Source organism: Pinus tabuliformis, chromosome 1_1 (assembly GCF_031772625.1).
Source record: "Pinus tabuliformis cultivar Carrire ecotype Pingquan chromosome 1_1, CPIR1, whole genome shotgun sequence".
NCBI classification, from domain to species: Eukaryota; Viridiplantae; Streptophyta; class Pinopsida; order Pinales; family Pinaceae; genus Pinus; species Pinus tabuliformis.
In genome coordinates, this window is record NC_142297.1 from 218,616,995 (window position 1) to 218,635,208 (window position 18,214).

Consider the following 18,214-nt stretch of genomic DNA (forward strand, 5'->3'; position numbering starts at 1 on the left):
TTGAAAATTCTGGAATTAAAAAGCTCTTGCTTGGAATCGCTGCCACCTTCATTAGGTGATCTAAGGAGCTTGAAGGAATTGACGCTCGCTTACTGCCCCTTAAAATGTCTCCGCGATTCCATCAGAATGTTGACTCAATTGGAAACGTTGAATTTGGAAGGGATCAATGATCTTGAAGTGCTAGAGATAAAAGAATGCCCGTCAATAGAAGAAGCGACATTCAAGAAAGTTGGATGGGGATTGAAACAGCAAGCGATTCGAGGAAGCTAGAAGTTGTTTTCCCCAATCTTCAACATCTCAGCATAGACAGTTGTGATCGTCTGGTGAAGGTTGGAGCATTGCCAGCAACACTTAAAGAACTAGAAACATTGGAGAAAGTTGGGGGGGAGGTTGAAACAGCAACAGATTCGAGGAAACTCGAAGTTGTTTTCCCCAGTCTTCAACGGCTCCGCATAAACGGTTGTGATCGTCTGGCGAAGGTTGGAGCATTGCCAGCAACACTTCAATCATTCCACATTGAGGGCTGCAGAGAACTAGAGGAGCTGCCAAGTAGGGAAACATTGCCATCTTTGAGGTCGTGGGTTAGGAGTGATTGTCCAAAGCTGAAGCAATGCACGGGTTGGCTGATCGAACAAAGGTTGGTGCATCCGACAAAGCTTAAGGGTTGGGCATTCCTAAGGCGCATCCGACAAAGCTTCAAGGGTTGGCTAAATCACCCATGGTGATTTTGCCCGCCCTCAACGCAGCCAAATTGTTTTCCCAGCCGTCAATATTCTCTGTTATAATGACCAAACAGGCAAACAAACCATCAAATTTGAAATTGTTTGTTTTTCTACCATGGTTTTTGTATGTCTACGGTGGTTTCTCAGGTACGCCCGCAGGGGGTAAGCAGTGCTTTTACCTAGAGCTTGTTATTATTACGAGATCTACGCATATAGTGAACATATCCAAATAATGTGGATTTATTTTTGTCTACAAAAGGTTATTGTAGTGGATTTAAAATGTAAAATGTTATTTTTGTTTGCCACCATTTTAACGTGTTATGTTCGTGAATGATGTGTAATTAAATGAAATGAATTGAATTGAATGATGTGGGATTTATTTAATATTTTGCAAACTATCATGTAGTTGTTTTTTTTGGTCATTGTTACAAGATTTATTATACTCATTCTGGGGATAACAGAAATTATGATGCCTTATTTTATTAGTTTAGTTCATGTAGTTGGGTGTTTTTACTTTTGTCATTGTTGCAAGATTTATTAAACTCATTCGTGCTATAACAGAAATTATAATGCATTATTTTATTAAAAATGAGAATTTAACTGTAAATTGGTTTAGATTTATTTCAGTTTTGAATTTATTAAATGCTGAGAATGATCAAATTTTTGAGGTGCAAATTTCATTTTAGATCCGGGGTTAAGAGTTGGTTTTAGTAGTATGCAATCACACAAAATATGTTGAACATATAATTAATGTGCTCATTTCAAATATTAAATATGTTTAATATTAATTTAATAATTTTAATACAGACATTTAGTACAAATGTTGAATGATGGAAAATGCAAATAATAATATAGTCAATTAGGAAATAGTTTACATTGTGATTGATCTCAATCTCTCTTCTTTTGCTTTTCTTGTTGTCACACGTGCAACTTTTGCCATTTTTGCATATCGATCATCTAAAAAGGGAATGTGAAATCATAAACCATTCATATCTTTAACTCTAGATATTGTAGTAAACATCATTATATCATGTCTCTCTCGCTTTCCAATATTAATAAGAGCTTTCTGCACAGTCAATCCTTGTGACTTATGGATAGTTAATTTGTAAGCAAGTTTCAAATGAAGTTGTTTTCTATTACCTCTATCAATAGGTGTAATAGGAATTGTTTGAGGGGATGATTCATCTCATAGTACTCTCATATAATTATGAAATCTTACTAAAACATATGTGGGTGGTTCTTGGGTGAAATTCCAAGTTTGTACACAATTTTTTCTACAATTCCAAGAACACCATTTATGAGTCCTGGATCAATCCATATGTTTGATGTAAGCATCACTCGAGCTCCAACTGCAATAAGTAACTCAAGTTTCATTTCTTCCTCATCTATTTCCAGGTAGTTGCATTTTACTTTTATAGCAACACTAGCTGCAATGGGACAATTTAGGCTTCTTAAACAAAGTTTATTATGATTTTGTATATCATCATTTTTGGTAAATAAATGTATTTCCTTATCAAAAGACTCTTTTTTGAAAGGATCCAAGCATGTATTTATACGAGTCATAAGTGCTTTCAGTCTTCCATTGTTGGTATTACATCCTTTACATTCATTAACAAATGACCAAAATATATTTGTTGATTTCTTTGTCAATCTTATTGAAAAATGGTATCAAGGGTTACAACCTTTGTGAATGAGTTCCATATTTCTTTTGCGGGACCTTCGTATGCATATATATATATTGTTAGCCTCACCCTCTTAAAAATCAATAATATATCCAATTATTAAATTAAATAAATAAAATCATGAGAATTCCTCAGACTAAGGAGTTTAGTTTGGATAAGAGATTCTCTCCAACTAGCTCTCCTAAATTAGTGTGTAAGTTGAGAAATTGTCTCAACCAAGTGAGTCTAAGATAGACGCACTATCTTAAGACCACTTACTCATGTATTTAGATGTATTATTAAATTATTTGAATAATGAGAATTAAATGAGCATGAGAGACCACATGATGACTCTCTACCTTTTCCGCCAGTTTAATTTTTGTGTGTTAATTTATTATGCATATGGTTATATGGCTTTGTGATTTTTCTTCATGTGGTATTAGAACCAATATGGATAAGTGTTGTTGTGGAAAGTTTATATAATTACAATGGAATGTTGTGCAGGCTATTGGATTTGACTATTGTATGTTTTCATAGGAATTGAAACATGAACTATTGTTGCATGGAATAAGGAGTGCATAGGAGTTCAATGGAAGTTGCAAATATCTCTTTGTGCTAATAAAAGTTTTAGTGTCAAATTCTACATATCACAGAGCTATATGGATCATCGAGAAGCATGGATCTATAACAGATTGTTTGTGTAGATTGGAACATTGATGTTGAATAGCACAACATATTCCAATCAATTTTTAGGACTCTACAGCGTGTAGCACTTTAAAAAAGACACATTCGAGATCATTCTGGCCACGGTGAAATGTAGCTGCTGTACTCACTGACACCACAACAATATTAGCAAGTGGTTTGAATCCACTCTGAGGAGTTGATCCCTCAATTTGGCCCTGATCCCTTTCTATGGGTGAAGTTTGCACATTGTTTTCTGATGCAATAACATATACTTCTGAACTATTCTTGGCACATGACGAGGGAACCTCTTTACTATTTTCATTCTTAGCTTGCCCAGAAGGGGGAAGCTCTATGCTTATGTCACTAGCTCCACTCTATCTCCTAAGAACAACCTTCTCTGTTATGACACCGGAATTGCCACTTTCAGATGATATCTTTTTGTTTTCTACCTTTCCATTCTTGGTTTAGAACTTTGGCTTTTGTTCATCATGTTGATTTTTTTTAGTCAATTCCTCGATGGAGTGATTGCAATAAAGTGCATGCTGCATAAGGAGCACCAAAATTCCGTGAGAGAGAAAGCAGCGAATGGCGACATAAGTAGTTAACAGTCATTAACATCACTAATCAATGTATGTAGGAAAGCCGAGGCAGTGAAGCAGGAGCGCACAGTCAATGGAAGGGAAGGAATGTCTTGAAAATTTGACATGTGTTGGCTTGACATTCGGCCAAAACAGTGCCAGCTGTACCCACAAGCCCTCAAGTAGCGTGCTCGAACCAGGTTTTTAGGACTATTTGATCGTTGCAGTTCAACTCCATTTTAGATTCTCCAGGAGCCGAGATTTTGATATTGAAATTTGGAGCGAAACAATTGTTTAAGGACTCTATCTCTTGGGTTTTCTTATAGGTCTGCTGCTGGTCATATGGTGGTACCAGCATTGTATTGAGCCAAACAAATAAGAGCGTGGCAATAGTGGTGGCTAGAGCGCAATTTATGTAGTAGCACATTGATACAACAACAACCCTTCTGTGTCTAATGATTTTTGTAAATCCAACATATGTTTCTAGCTAGTGTTCATCCATCCTCAAGATCAACCTGCTCATCCCTGTCACCAATGATTTTTCTGTTCAATTTTTGGAATGAAATCAACAATTTGAAATCTAGTCAAAATTCGACAAATGTTCGAATTCTGATGAGCTAAGCTGCATTGGGTATCAATTATCATACCCCTGCGCTATATCCCAATGTGAACACCGAGAAAACCTGTCTCAGATTGACTTGTTGTGTAACACACTACACTATCTTTCGATTCCTCTTCCTCCATAGTTTGGATCGGATCTTCTAACGTGAATTGCTAATTTCTGCGGGCAGAATGTTGAAGATCTATTTCAATGGTTGACATGTGAAAATTGGAGGAGATGCACTCACCATGAAAGAACCGACCCATAGCTTGCACAAGAAAGGACCAGTCAAGAACCAATAACGTAAATTGGAGGCGTGGTCAATTCTGCTCTTAAAATATTGTTGTTAAGGTGAAGTTCAGTTCTTGGGGTATGTGTAACACATCTCTGTCAATGGGTGTAGTTGTCAATAGCAGTAAATTGGTAAGTCTCTTATTCAAGCTTTGCATTGTTTGAAGCTCGCCTCATCTCATTTCTAAAGTTATATTCAACATGGAATTATAATGGAAGTATATGGGCATTCATGATAATCAATGGGCTTTGTTGAAGTTTTATGAAACTTATATTATTTTATGTTCCCGAAACAAAAGACATAAAAGTGTATTATGTTTGGAGGGATGAGGTGTGTTTCAAGAATATTTTGACTTGTAATAGTGGAGCTATAAGTGATTTTTTTTTAGAGACATAAGTGGTCATAGAGATTTTTGGAGTGATAAGGTGAAATTCTTTTTGTGAAAAGGTGCATTTTTTTAGTGGAGGTATAAGTGTGAATTTCTTTGAAGTGATTTTGTGGAGTCATAAGTACATATTTTGTATTTGGAGTGATAAGTGAAAGTCATTATTGTAAATCAAAGTGATATTTTACTTTGAGAGTGATTGAGTCAGTGCAGGCAGTTTTTTGAAGACAATTTTACGCCGAGGAGTTCTCAGTCTGTGCTGACGCCTCACTGAAGACATTGTAATGATGATATATCTTGAAGGTTAATAAAAACATATCTTTTTGTGGTGATCACGTCCTAGATCTGCCCGAAATTGAATAAGGGGATCATAGGTACACTTTGTGTCGTGAATGTGTCTGCATGATTTGAGTCGAATTTGTAAAACACTCTCTTTATTATGTTTAAACAAAACAACTACATGCACATAATAAAGTTTACATATACAAGTCATTGATCAAGCTCCTGAAATCAAAGCTCCCATAATCAATTAAGTTCATAAGCACAAAGCGTCACATCATCGACTTGATAAAAGTAATATTCTGCAACAACATTTCACAACAGCTAATTCAAGCTATCAAGTTAAGGACGCTACAAATCAAGCACTTCAAGCCTAACGACATCAACAACACTTTTTGTTTTAAACTAAATTGTTCGGGTGAATTTTTGGTTGTAACCGACACCCTCATTTGATTTGTTATAGTGCATACATTAAGTCAAGTTAGTTGTCACTTGAACATTTATCATTTGGGTGTGTTTTCGACAATGTTCGACACCCACCATTTTTTTAGCACATTCAGTGCATCACTAAGTGTAGTAATCACACAATAGTTCAAGACAACAAGTATTTCAAGCAAGTACAATCAAGCAAGCGAGCATGCTCATAACAACAAACAAGCAAGCGAATGAGTTCATAAAACAATCAAGCAAGGAAGCATGAGTATTTCATTCAATTACGCATAAAACAATCAATCAAGTTCAAGCACATAATCAAGAAAGCAATCATCTTCAAATGAGCGTGGACTCTAATCTTCAAGTAAGCATCAAAACCAGCATGTGTCTACAACAAGCGCACTAAGATCAAGCGAGCGTGTCAAGTAACCAAATCAAGTACAACATTTCAACGCACAACAAGCGAGCCTATGTAAAGTTCATTAAAGCATTCATACATTTCATTCAAGCAAAGCAATTGTCATCAAGTGAGTGTACAATCAACAGTTCAAGCAAGTGTTTAAAAGCATCAACAATCAAGAACCAGTACAAGCGAGCGTGTCATTTCAGTGATTGACTCAAGTGAGCAATTTTTTCAAGCACGATTTCTACATCGATTGAGTTCCTTCAACTGGAGTCGCAACTACAGAGAAATGAGTTGCAAGAGAAGCGTGTTTCTTCCAAGTCTTTGACCAATCCAGAGACAACTGATCATTCAACTTCATTCATCCAACCAGCTTCAAGTGTTGAAGTTGTTCCTGTTCAACTTTCTTCCAAACCCATCATCAAGCCATGGGAATAAATTCAAAGTAATCGAAATCGACTCGGCTTAGGATATGTCATAGATAACGACAACTTACACATCCTTTATTATTCAAATCCCATTCAGTTCATCAGTTCTGGATTACTTGAACAAATCACCTCAGCAAGTTCTCAGCAACTTGCAAACCGACTTCAATGCACACAAACTGAAGTTGCAGACAAACAGAAATGCACACAAACTCAAGTTGCAGACAAACCAAAATGTTCTCATTGTCAAAGAACCAGTCATCTGGAAAATCAATGTTTTGATCTCCATCCTTGTAGCCATTGCGGCAAGTCAAATCATACATCAGAGAAATGTTGTAAACACGACCAAACTGCCAGATTGAAGATTGATTATTCATGGATTGATCCCTAGGAATGGTCATCCACATCCAGAAGATTGTACAAGTTTTACAATCGAATTCACTCACACATATTGCAGCCAACATTAAAAATGAAGATGGTACTCTCGTGCAGTTGAACGGGGGAGTACACCAGTGAAACACTCCTACACCTATAGGGGGGCAGTTTAGATATAATTTGGAGAAGATTGCCTCTCCTTTCAGCTGAAAAAGGGGGGAAATGTAAATGAAATTGAAAAGTGGTTGTCAGACTGAAAGTCTCAACAACATCAGTGAAGCAGCCAGTGGGCATCTTCAGCAAATACGCCAGTGGGCGATCATCATCAGCAAATACGCCAGTGGGCGTTCATCAAATTGTGTCAGTGGACACCGGATGCTATTTTCAAGCAAAGGATAGATGGATCCTTTTGCAGCTTGGCATGTGATGGAGTTGTCAAGTGACATTCAGAGATGAATCAGTCATACAACTGACTCATGGTCTCTTCAGATTTGAGTTTTTTCAGCATCCAGCTTTGGCGGTTTTTCAAGCAAATGTTTTTTGAGGAACAACTTGAGAACTTGGAAGATGGTTCCTTGTTCGTTTTGGATTTATCATCGAGGGGGGAATGTTAACCTCACTCTCTTAAAAATCAATAATAAATCCAATTATTAAATTAAATAAATAAAATCATGAGAATTCCTCAAACTAAGGAGTCTAGTTTGGATGAGAGATTCTCTCCAACTAGCTCTCCTAAATTAGTGTGTAAGTTGAGAAATTGTCTCAACCAAGTGAGTCTAAGATAGACACACTATCTTAATACCACTTACTCATGTATTTAAATGTATTATTAAATTATTTGAATAATGAGAATTACATGAGCATGAGAGACCACATGATGGCTCTCTGCCTTTTCCGCCAGTTTAATTTTTGTGTGTTAATTTGCTGTGCATATGGTTATATGGCTTTGTGATTTTTATTCATATATTTATCCAGAATAGGAGGCAATTGCCCCAAATCACCAAAGAATATAATTGACCTCCCACCAAAAGAAATCTTAGCATTTTCTGGGGAATCCTCTCAAAGTCTTGAATCAATGTTTTTAAATAGATTTCTTCCAATGAAACTCATTTCATATAGCAATATATGCTTCACATGCTTCATCTCTTCGTGTAAAGTAATTAAACGTGATTATTTCAGAGGTGATATGTCTTTGATTAGAATTTGAAGTGCAGATTCTTGGAAACAATGTTTAACACTGAGAGGGGGGGTGAATAAGTATGAAGGATAATTTAAACTTTTATGCCAATTTATATTCAACATCCAAACTTGTCACTATGTGAACAACCATTAACAAATCATAACAACAACCATATGAATCAACACAAGCACACATATCATGAGAAACAAACACATGAGACACAACGGTTTAATGTGGAAACCCTTTTGGGACAAAATCCACCAAAGCTTGTTTGTTATTTGATGTATGAATGATTTCATATTATATTAAATCAAATTGTATGTGAGACACCACTCACAGGAAGCACCAACTCCCTTTGATTGTTTGCTAACACCCACTAGCAGGAAGCACCAACTCCCTTCTTTTGTAGACACCTGATCAACTTACCAAAAGCACCAACTGAAGCATTGAATTCATGGATTTGTTGCAACACCAACTTGCAGCTTGTTGGATTTATGAAAGTAACAACTTACAGGAGGAACCAACCCTAATATCTACTCAGACATCCACTAAGATGGAAGCACCAACTCCCTATATGTAGGCCCTATCCGACACTCAATAAGGAAATCTCTGCTCTCTATAATTGGCAACCACTCTGCTTGATTTCAACTCTTTGTTCTTGTCTACCTTTGGCTCTTTATTTTTCTCAACAAACTTCACTCTCGCTCAACATCATACTCTCATACTTGGCCCTTGCAGCATTTGGTCCTCTTCTCACATTGCAACAACACACACACACACAACTCTTGGCCCTTTTCTCTCAGCAAGATACACGCAAATCCCATCCCATTTTGTTCCACAAGCTCTCTCGACCTGTCATAGTAGCCACAACACATAGAGCTCTCCACTTATATCTCTCAACAATGTTGCATTCCCCCACTTGCTCAATTGCTATATTGGGGTTTTTTCCTCTGTTGCATAGGGAACAATGCAGTCCCTGCTGTCAATTTCACTGCATGAGAGTGTACTCCATCATAGCTTCCCATATTGTATAGGATATGTATTCTTTTTCAATCTCATAACTGCAACAAGGCTCCCAATTTTGTTGTTCAATCCAAACACTTAGCCACTGCATCAACGTTGAATTATAGAATGGGCTATTGAGAATTTATCCATACTGATATTTGGCCAAATAAGAGTCACTATCTAGATGCTTTCAATTTGATAGTGTGGAATTATAAAGCTATTAAGCTACAACACAAAGATCATTTACCAGTAACTAATGAATATATACCTAATTTTTCATGTTTATCTCATAAGCTATGCAATAATGTTCGAGTCATCACATTACATTCTTTACAATATCATGCAGATACTCACAAACCCTTTTAATCTCCAACATAAGATTGCACTACTAGTGATGTGTTGATTTTTAACGCATTAATTTATGGAAACCTTCTTACCTACATATTAATGGGCCACATACCCTGCAACACTTGAAACTAAGTTATATCAACTTTTAGTAATGTCTTCTTTGTTTTGTTCTACATGTGTGCCAACTGATGATGTTAACAATGATCCATGGTTTATGTTGGCATAATCAACTTTTGATATGCAAGTATTTAGCAAGGCACACATGTAGAAGGAAGAGGTGGAAATAAAAGATATAGGAAGGAATTTGTACTAGTTACCATACAAATCTCTTCCCAACTATCATCTCATGAATGCACCATCCTCTTAGTAGATGTGTAGAGGCACTTATGTGAATCTTATATATCTGCGCTTTACTCAAGGATTGATATATGAGACGTCAGTATTGGCAATGTGCAATGATATGATATGAGAAAATACTAGTAGAGTGCATATTACAAAGTTGTATAATCAATACATATATGGGGCAATCTTTCTTGTACTCTTAATATGTGCAAAACTAGAAAGGATATTATTACCATCCACGCATATTCAAAATAGAAAGCATACCATCTAGCTTTTGTTCATTTTGATGCATACGATAATGAACTAGCCACTAATTCCAATGAGAAGTAGAGTTGGAGTAATAAATTTGGAATGATAATGGAAACCATGGCAACTGGAATGGAAATGTTAGTTGCTTTACCCTACAACAAATAAAAACTTAATAAAAGTGAGCTCATAAAGGCCTCTACAGATACTTAAATAAAATGGATTCTATAATTGCAGTAAATTACACTAAACCTTTAAGTCTATGGATTAAAGATACAACTTCATGCCGGAGACTATGCACTATATTCTCAAATATTTGTTCTAATTGTAGTTTATCAATACTGAATTGGAATGTTCCATTCCCAGTTTTTGCCATTTTCTCCAAGATAGAGATTGTGGGATCTGTTCCATACATGATTTTATGAAGTATCAACATTGGCTTTGTGTGATAACCATGGCCACAATAACCAGAGTTGCCATGTCGATCTCAATTTCCTTCAAACCATAGTCCAAGCTAGGATTGGGTCCACAGGTAAGATTGGAAGGCAAAATGTTGTTATTGTAGTTGTAAATGGGGTCCAAGAACTGAGCGAAGATGAACTTCCTGATGGCTGCCAAAGAGATTCTCATGTTGTCCATGGACACTCCAATAGGTGTTCCTTAGAATTTGTCATCGTGAAGAGCCATGTCTCAATTTTTTTTCAATTATGTTTTATATTGTATTCTTGGCATCTCCACAAGCTCCCTTTGAACCAAATACATGGGAATCCGTTTTATGGAACATGGTTCTTGCAATGATAAATGGGAAGATTTACTTTCAAATATCACGTCTAAACTTAATAGCTAGACTTTTCACTCACTAAGTATAGTTACTTGTCTCATTCTCCTTAAATAATTTTTGGAAGCCATCCCTCCTTACATCTTCTTTGCTTCAACTAGCCCTAAAAGAATTTTAAAATCCATTAGATATGTGCAAGGAAATTTCCTATGGAAATGCTTATGTGACTCTAAAAAATGGGCTCTAGTCTAATGAGCCATGCTCTGTGTAGGGCATGGAATCCCCCCAAGGCTTGTTTTGGGGCTTAAAGCCCAAGTTTTGACCAAGTCTTTTGTAAAAGCTCCGCGAATTGCGGGCGCGGGGCACGAAAGTATAATAGAGTCAATTACGGTTGTAGGGCACGAAAGTATAATATCGACTGGATAGACCTACCCATGGTCCGCGGACCATGGGATTGTATAAATAGAGCGAGGCTCTAAGTTGTAAGAGAGACATGGAATCTGTAGGAAAAATATTGAGTCTAAGTGTGTAGAGTGTGTCTTTGGGTCGTAGAGTAGGAGAAGGCTCTGTAGCTGAGTGCGCAGAGGCCTAGTAGTCTGCAGCTGAGTGCGCAGACCCTTGCAGCTAAGTGCGTAGGGCAGGTCGAGTCTGTAACAGTTGGAAGAATCAATAAAGAGAAAGTTTACCTTATTTCTATGCATCTTTTCCTGTTTCAATATATGTTTGAATATGATTTGTAAATATACTGTTTATATGTTGCGTGAGCTTATTAGAATGCTTTAACTAATTATAACATAAGGCATCCAAATATGCGAAGGTAATTAATTGGTATAAGAGAATAAGTAAGGTCGCAGGTAGCCCCAAGGGTTAGCTCAGTTGGTCAAAAACCATGCCTCGCCATCGGGAGGTCATAGGGTCGATTCTGCTTGAAGCCCTTGAGGTTAGGTCTTGCCAATAGGCCGAGGGGCGATTAGCTTAGATTTTTCTGTGGATGTAGCGACCACTCACTGACCAGGGTGTTCGTGAACCACACTATAAAAAAAAAATGTAAGGTCGCAGGTGATAGCCCTGAGTAGCGCGGAAGCTCCACAATCCCTGGTTAGGGCTGCACGAAGGCAGTATATCAGGGTGTAAGAGCCGAGAGGCGTGTGAAGTAACATACACGTAGGGACATCCAGTGAGACCAATCGAACCTCTCAGACATCTCAAGGGTGCGGAAACCTGGTTCTAGCACCCTCCCATACTACTTCAGGTGAGACCTCAGTCCGCGCTCCGCGGACTATTGCCAAAAGGGCCAGTAGTACTGGGATTTTCTTGGCTAACTAACTTTGAACTTGGGTCAAGCCCTAACAAGCCAACAAATGGTTCTATTGCCAGGACCGGGATCTGCATAAGAGATGTCTAATGTCGTATCACTGGAATCCAACAAAGAAATAAATTGAAGATTGGTTGGACAGGAAGATTCACGAGTTCGCGGTGTAGGAAAATAGGAATTTGCGGTTATGGATCCATGAAATTTTCTTTGCGTCCTTCCCCACCAAGTTATATGAGTGGATCATGAAGCTAGCAGATAGTCAAGGGAGGTATAAACTTGACAAACCGATTGTGTGGACTCCTGAATTAGTGTGTCGACTAGGAGCATCGGAGGATAAGATTGCATGCGCTGTAGATCATTAGCTCGATCGAATCATAGGAGGATTCATCACCGAATTCGCGGTAGATACTTCAGTCAGTTATAGCAAGGCAGAATGATGCTTCCTCAAGGGATCGCGAGGTAAGTACGTTAAATCTTTAAACACTTGGATTAAAATGATACTGTGTGAAAAGCGGGTTATGCGAATAAATTGATGTTTGGGGCTACGTGAAGTGGGAAAATCTATAGAAACGAGGGTAGCGCAGAACCAGAAACTAGCCCCTTGATTTCACCTCCGCGAGGGGGTGAAGAAGAGCTCGCAAAAGTCTCGCCAAGAAGTGTGATCAATCTGATAAGACAGAGAATTCCGTGCATACCAACTCCACCTATGCCACCTCCAGTTTCACCGTTTTCACTCCTGTCTTTGCCCATACCAACCCCACCACCACCGTGAAGCAGTATGGAAAGTGCAATAAAGCTACCAGTGTTCAAGGGAGTAGGGAATGGAGATCCAAATGAATTTTGGTTCATGATAAAAGCTGTATGGGAAGCACAGGGAGTCACAGATGACAATATAAAGAAGGCAATGTTGGTCATCACTCTGCAGGATCGCACGCTGACCTGGTACATTAAGCATTCAAATGACAATCCGAACGCAGGTATCGCGGATATCCAAGTGGTGCTAAACAAAGAATTTATCAGGCCGAAGTCAAAGGCACAATCAATCATTGGGTTCAAGGAAATCATAATGCTACCAGGTGAAACCCCGTGGGATTTAGATTGGAGACTGAAGTGAAAAATTTGCGAAGCGAACATGACATTAATAGATGGGAAACACTGTGAATGGTTTGTAGCATCGTTAACGTCTACAAAACACAATGTCACAACAAAGGCTAAACACTCAGGCTGAGGCCTTGGAGGTCGTAATGAGATTGCACGAGACTCCAATACAAGATCCTAACTTGGGAGTTCAACAGATTCATGCACAGTTGCAAAACTTGTGCTTGGAAATGCATAGTTTGAAACAGGGCAGAACAACCCAACCAGAGGTTCGCGACGAGGTATGGTGCATAAAATGCAAGGGTCAAGGGCACGACAAAGACCACTGCCCAGTGTTTTCGAATTACCTTGCGGGAGGAGGGCCAATGCCACTAAGATCGGAGGCACAAGTGAGACCGAGTGCGATGCCTACATTATGGTGCGCGATTTTCCAAATAGGAGGGAAACATGCTATAGATAATTGCCATCTATTACAGAAGTATATGCAGAATTCACAACAGTTGTTCTACAATTTCTGTAGATTCGTAAGACATGATGAGCACACATGTAGGAGTTATGAGTTGATGATGGATCGAACTCCCACCTACAGAGTTTAGGACGAAACATGGCCCCTTAACCAGAACGCAGGGTTAGCGTAAATCAGATTTTAGGGGCGTGGACGAGGCTGAGGTGGAGGGGGACCAGGAAGAGGTCGCAGAAAGTTGATATGTTACAATTGCAGAGGGCTAGGGCATTATGCTCGTGATTGTACAAATCCAACACAACCATCATGTTTGTATTATACGTTGTTTAATCATGAGACAGAGGACTATCCCACATTGATAGCAACGTTGCACGACAAGGGAGCACTCCAACCTCTCCCGACCAAGAACCTGCAAATGATGAGTTCTGAGACGCGCGAGGAGGAATCTAACGTAAATATCATGCTCCGGAGTGGAATTACGATAAGGGATGACAAGGGCAAGCAACCTGAAGAAAGTACCTAAGTTCGTAAGGCTCCCACGAAGGAACCAAACTTTTATTTGGAGCGCGCTAAGGAGACTTTCATGGAAGCTAAGAAGAGCTTCGCGAAGTCCTCCACTTCAGGAACTAAAGACAGAAGGGAGCCTGAACTAGACCCATCGATGCTCACTACGTTCTTGGAGACATGCATGAAGCTGATGTGCGATAGTCGGGCGGTAAAGGGATTGCAAGAACTCATAACTAGATGCACTGGAACTACACCTGGAGAACCATGCGTATTCCAGAAGCTCGGGAAATACACGACGCGAACAAGAAGAGAGTTGAGAATGACCACGCAGATTGGGGAATATGAGATGGACCAGGTGATTCTGGATCTAGGATCGGATGTGAACGTCCTACCAAAATAGACATGGGAACACATGGGTAGGCCTCTCTTTCAAAGGTCTGTTATCTAGCTGCGACTGGAAAATTAGCAAAAGATCCTACCTATGGGGAGATTGCAGGGAATCATAGTAGATGTTGAAGGAGCAAGTGTGCTAGAAAATTTTGAAGTGATAGAGATTGTTGATGACAAAAATCCATACCCTGCGCTATTAGGAATAGATTGGAACATTGATATGAATGGAGTAATAAATCTGAAGAAGCGCAAGATGATCTTTGAGAAAAAGTCACTACACTTAGTGGTTCCCTTAGACCCTGCAGAAGGATCATGCTACATGGAGCTAGTGCGCGACTACGACAACGGCAATGATCTAGACTGCATCTACAAGATAACGGCACGGGAGTAGGATTGGGTAAACCCAACCGCAGATGGTCGAGTCTCTTGGGAGCGCGAAAGCTCCTGCACATCAGATTTTGACAAGGAGATGGAACGATGGCAGAACCGGTTACACGAGGTAACTATGCTCAACTGAAACATGATGACGAGATCGTTGCGCTACGTAGAGATAGAGGTAAGAGATTTGCCTACGTATGATAGGTTAAGCAAGGTGGATGACTTCCTAAACAAATTTGAAAAAGAAGTACCAGAACAGCAGTGTTTCGACACTTTGAAATGGGTACTGCACACTACACCCGCAAGATGGTGTGGTACGCACCAACAAAGTTTTGAGGACTCGCATGAATGTAGAAGGATGATGCACATACGGTTTGGGAAGCCACCAAGATGATTAACAGATAAGATTGTCGGACGAGCTAGCCCACGCACCCACCTATCCAAGTGGATACATGCATATGGTGTGGTAGGAGCCACAATCAGTAAGCAGGTGCGAGTAAGGCAATGGCACGTACAACCCCACCGGTTGGAACCACGGAGTATGTAAAGACCAAGTGTGCTGAAGGACATCCATGAAAAATCCTTTAACAAAGTATGCGAAGTGCTGAACAAGGTCCATAATGTGAAGCAAACTGACTGGGACCTGCGTGTACCAACGGTTCTATGGGCTTATAGGACCACGTGCAAGACCCTAATGGCGCAGGCACCCCTGCGGCTGGAGTATGAGACAACAGTTGTAATCCCCATGAAGCAGGAATTGCCTAGTCCATGCATGGCAGCACCAGTAGATATGACGGCTCACGGCGCCTTGAAAGAAGGGATCATGCAGTTGAAAGAAGCAGAACGTTTGGGACTTGAGGAAGAAGTCCAACAGGGCAATTTTAGGCTCCAAGGACTTGAGAAGGAAAGGGAACGATTAAGGAAGAAGAGTGCTCTGGTAGAAGCAAAAGTCAAGAAATTGGCGAACGAGATAAAGGAATATTTTCTCGATAAAAAGACCAGGGTGACAAAACAGGGTGCGCATGATCCTGCTGACAAGTTTAAGGCCTATCGACGTGAATTGGTCAGTCTGATGCCTTGGATTGGACCGCACATTACTAAGAGAATCAACCACGGTAGTGCGTTGTAGAAGGAAAAGTGCACGATGGTACCTGTAACAATGAAAGTTGGGTATTTCCTAGGCAAAGTGAATGGCAGCCGATTAAAGCCCTACACGGGTGGCCCGACTATCTGACTAGCCGGCAGAAGCACAGTCTTTGTGCTCCAAGGATCCGGAAGAAGGCGCGGGACTATAAACACATGCAGGGGGTACACACATAGATGCAGAGAAGCACTTCCGACAACACGGTCTCGGAACAATGCATGCAGTAGATCCAGCAAGCAGCAGCTCAGTGCGTTGCCGACCTTACAACAGCTTGGACATAGTTGGAGGGAATCCGCGCAAAGATCTCTGTGCCTACACATTGACTCGAGGGTGCGTCACGTTGTTTGTGTTGGGGGCCTGTTGGGCATGGAATCCCCCCAAGGCATGTTTTGGGGCTCAAAGCCCAAGGTTTGAACAAGTCTTTTGTAAAAGCTCTGCAAATTACAGACGTGGGGCGCGAATGTATAATAGAGTCACAGGGTTGTACGCCCTATTTTTGTAAAGTAATGTCGGCTGGATAGACCTACCCATGGTCCGCAGACCATGGGATTGTATAAATAGAGCGAGGCTCTAAGTTGTAAGAGAGACATGGAATCTGAAGGAAAAAGATTGAGTCTAAGTTTGTAGAGTGTGTCTTTGGGTCGTAGAGTAGGAGAAGGCTTTGCAGTTGAGTGCGCAGAGGCCTAGTAGCCCACAGCTGAGTGTGTGGACCCTTGCAGGTGAGTGCGCAGGGCAGGTCGAGTTTGTAACAGTTGGAAGAATCAATAAAGAGAAATTTTACCTTATTTATGTGCATCTTTCCTTGTTTCAATATATGTTTGGATATGATTCGTAAATATACTGTTTATATGCTGCGTGAGATTATTTGAATGTTTTAACTAATTATAACATAAGGCATCCGAATATGCAAAGGTAATTAATTGGTATAAGAGAATAAGTAAGGTCGCAGGTGATTGTCCTGAGTAGCGCAGAAGCTCCACAGTCCCTGGTTAGGGTTGCGCAAAGGCAGTATATCAGGGCGTAAAGGCCGAGAGGCATGTGAAATAACATGCACGCAGGGACATCCAGTGAGACCAATTGAAACCTCTCAGACATCTCAAGGGTGCAGAAACCTGGTTCTAGCACCCTCCCATACTACTTCCGGTGAGACCTCAGTCCGCGCTCCACAGACTGTTGTCGAAAGGGCTAGTAGTACTGGGATTTGCTTGGCTAACTAACTCCGAACTTGGGTCAAGCCCCAACAAGCAAACACTCTGCACCCCAAATTTGAAAGAGGAGTTAGGCCTCAAAGACCTAGAAGTTATCAATCAAGTGTTGGGAGACAAGACATAGTAGCATTAAACTCAGAGAAAAGGACAATTATGGAATGATCTCTCAAAATATAAATATGACAAGGACATTAGTGATCAATATCTTATCAAAATGAATGGTGGAATGCCTAAATATTATGTTTAGAACATTGTTTGGTCCAATAATTTCCTCATTCAACAACATTTATTTTGGGAATTTCATAATGGAAATCAACACCCTTTTTGTAGAATTTGTGGAAATAGCTCCCATGACTTTATAATCTAACCCAATTCCAATCCATTCAAGCATTGATGATCTCCACACATGGCACTTTGTTTCACCATTACTAGAATAATCAACCAGAGAACACTAATCATAGACATTGGTTCCTATCTCTTGATCATATTCCTCTTTATGATCGATTGACCTTCATACCCTTGAAAAAAGATATTGTTCAATGAAAAATAAAATATTTGGATCTTTTATATAAACTTCGATGGCGTTATAAGTCATTTTGTAGCTTCAATCTCCAAGAATCTTACTAGATAGTGATTGCTCATCAAATAATCCCTGAAAATCATATTTGGCAAAACATATGGAAGAATAATCTTTAGCCCAAAGTTTCTACTTTTCTTTAGCTTATTTCTCATGGGAAAATCTTAACTTGTTATCATCTCTAGAAAAGAGAATTCAAGGGGTTGGAAGTTTTCACACTATGCAATTAAGGAGAAACCTCAAAGCACCTCCTCAATCAATCCCTATTCACCTAAAATCTGTGGGAAAATAGTGCTCTGTATTTTGGACGACCTGATCGAGATGAAAGAAATGTTAAGATCACCATATCCTCCTAGAGAAGTAATTATTTTCAAACTTTCATACTTAACTGCCTATGG